This window comes from Schistocerca piceifrons, unplaced genomic scaffold (genome assembly GCF_021461385.2).
Source record: "Schistocerca piceifrons isolate TAMUIC-IGC-003096 unplaced genomic scaffold, iqSchPice1.1 HiC_scaffold_961, whole genome shotgun sequence".
In the NCBI taxonomy this organism is placed as follows: Eukaryota; Metazoa; Arthropoda; class Insecta; order Orthoptera; family Acrididae; genus Schistocerca; species Schistocerca piceifrons.
The window spans coordinates 1,767,501-1,770,000 of NW_025729236.1; the positions used below are offsets into that span (position 1 = coordinate 1,767,501).

The 2,500-nt window shown below is 58.0% G+C and overlaps 1 non-coding gene across 1 annotated transcript in view; it reads right to left on the reverse strand.

The window, feature by feature from the left end:
- The window catches only part of LOC124774205, a 1,909-nt gene extending 1,326 nt beyond the window's left edge, over positions 1-583 (reverse strand). Inside the window, exon 1 of the ribosomal RNA XR_007015196.1 lies at positions 1-583. This exon is cut by the window's left edge and continues 1,326 nt beyond it. This is a non-coding gene — a ribosomal RNA (small subunit ribosomal RNA).
- Between the last annotated feature and the right edge of the window lie 1,917 nt (positions 584-2,500).

Below are 2,500 nucleotides of genomic sequence, written 5' to 3' on the forward strand. Positions count from 1 at the left end.
GCACCAGACTTGCCCTCCAATAGATACTCGTTAAAGGATTTAAAGTGTACTCATTCCGATTACGGGGCCTCGGATGAGTCCCGTATCGTTATTTTTCGTCACTACCTCCCCGTGCCGGGAGTGGGTAATTTGCGCGCCTGCTGCCTTCCTTGGATGTGGTAGCCGTTTCTCAGGCTCCCTCTCCGGAATCGAACCCTGATTCCCCGTTACCCGTTACAACCATGGTAGGCGCAGAACCTACCATCGACAGTTGATAAGGCAGACATTTGAAAGATGCGTCGCCGGTACGAGGACCGTGCGATCAGCCCAAAGTTATTCAGAGTCACCAAGGCAAACGGACCGGACGAGCCGACCGATTGGTTTTGATCTAATAAAAGCGTCCCTTCCATCTCTGGTCGGGACTCTGTTTGCATGTATTAGCTCTAGAATTACCACAGTTATCCAAGTAACGTGGGTACGATCTAAGGAACCATAACTGATTTAATGAGCCATTCGCGGTTTCACCTTAATGCGGCTTGTACTGAGACATGCATGGCTTAATCTTTGAGACAAGCATATGACTACTGGCAGGATCAACCAGGGAGCTGCGTCAACTAGAGCTGAGCAGCCGGCCGCCCGGGAGTGTGTCCCGGGGGCCCGCGCGAACACGCAAGCGTCCGCTCAATCATTCTGCAAACAGGAGGAGGCTGAGCTCCCCTGCACAATACACCTCGAAACCCTCTCAGGTCCCGGCGGCGCGCAGCGCCGTCCCAAGTACTTGGTCGGGTTCGAGAGAGGCGCAATCGCCCGGAGTTAGGCGAGTAGACGCTTTCGGTGCGACCACCCGTGCTCCCAACTGAGCTTGCCGCTGCCGACAGAGGCCCGGGAGCGTGCTGTCGTGGCATTGCCGGCGGGAGACAACACGCGCCACCTACGGTGACCGGCAGCTCCAACGCCAGCGCCACAGAAGGACAAAAGCCCCACTTGGGTGCCGAAGCGAACTCTCCCAGCACAGCGCACGCGCCAACACATCCGCACAGCTGCGATACAAACCACCAGCGAGAACCGCTGGGGCGACCGAGCAGCAGACGGCGTCGCGGCGCCGAGCGCCGGGCGGCGGCGCATCCTCAACGCACACAGTCCTCAATCGGACCAGCACACTGAAGATGTCCACCGCGCTTCGCACCGGGCCCGCGAGGACCTACTTTGGCCGCACGGCGCCGCGCGCAGGGTGCGCCGGCGCGCAGCTGCGACGCCTGCCGCGTCCGTCGGCCGGCGCGCCTGCCACTGGCCGCCCCCACCAGCCGGCTGTAGCGCGTGCGCCCACGCACCGCGCGGCCAGCACGCCGGGAGGCGCCCCCTCACCGGCCGGGGACGGTCCCACCCAGCCACCGCCGCGTATCGCTTCACACCCAGATGCCGTTCAGTTTCATCGGCATGGTGGGTATCGCTGGAACAACCGGTTAGTACCTCAACCTATCGTCGCCATCACCGATTCACCCCTAGCGAGAACAACCGCACCACAACGGGTTACCATTTCTTCATTTGCGTAACTTCACCAGCAAACGTAGGCGTCCATCGCCATTAGCAACTTCAACGATTATTGCATGCCTGTGTCAGGTGTCACGCCACACTACGTCTGCCCACATACACGCAACAAAATGTGCACGCCTAGACAATACGTGGAAGGTGGCCCCCGTACGTATGCGATGTCCATTGCTCGAACGACTGTCAACCGGCCTCTGTAGCATGTCGCAGATATGGAACGCGGTGCACCATGCTATCACGGTGTTTGAGGAGAGACGACTAGGTCCGAATACATCAACACACAGCTCATGCTGATCGCCATCCACGGCGTCCGTTCCTCCCACACGTCTCTATGGCGTACCACACTGCAATCCAGCTCTCATAGGGAGACGACACGTAGCTGCGTGCACAATATTTGCACTGTATGGTCCGCCGTTTTTGGGCGCAGTCGTTGTACGGTCACACATGTGCCACGATGTATCATTCAGTACATAAGGACGAATGTGCAGTACAGATTGTGGTTTATGCGTACGACATCAGCGGACAGTTGACACAGGCCGCACCACAACGTAGCCTGAGTACGTCGCATGCGAAGGGCATTGAGCATGCAAACTTCTCACCAACCAGCTTGCGAAGGCAGGGGGCAAGGTGGGGACGTGGGGAGGGGTGGGGGGGGGGGGCGGCATGTACGTTCTGCTGCCATCCACATAACAGTGTACAGCAGGAGCATGTGGAAAGTCAGCAAGACTTGCAAGGTGTTTAACATGAAGCGATACACAGGGGAGCGGGCAGTGCGAGTAGCGAACTATATTGCGAGGGTTGCGGGTGGGCAACACTACACTAATTGAACGAGTCGTATAACAATTACAGAGCAGGTTTAGGCGACAACGTGGGTTACGTTAGCGGACAACGTGGGTTACGTTAAGGCACAACGTGGGTTACGTTAAGGCACAACGTGGGTTACGTTAAGGCACAACGTGGGTTACGTTAAGGC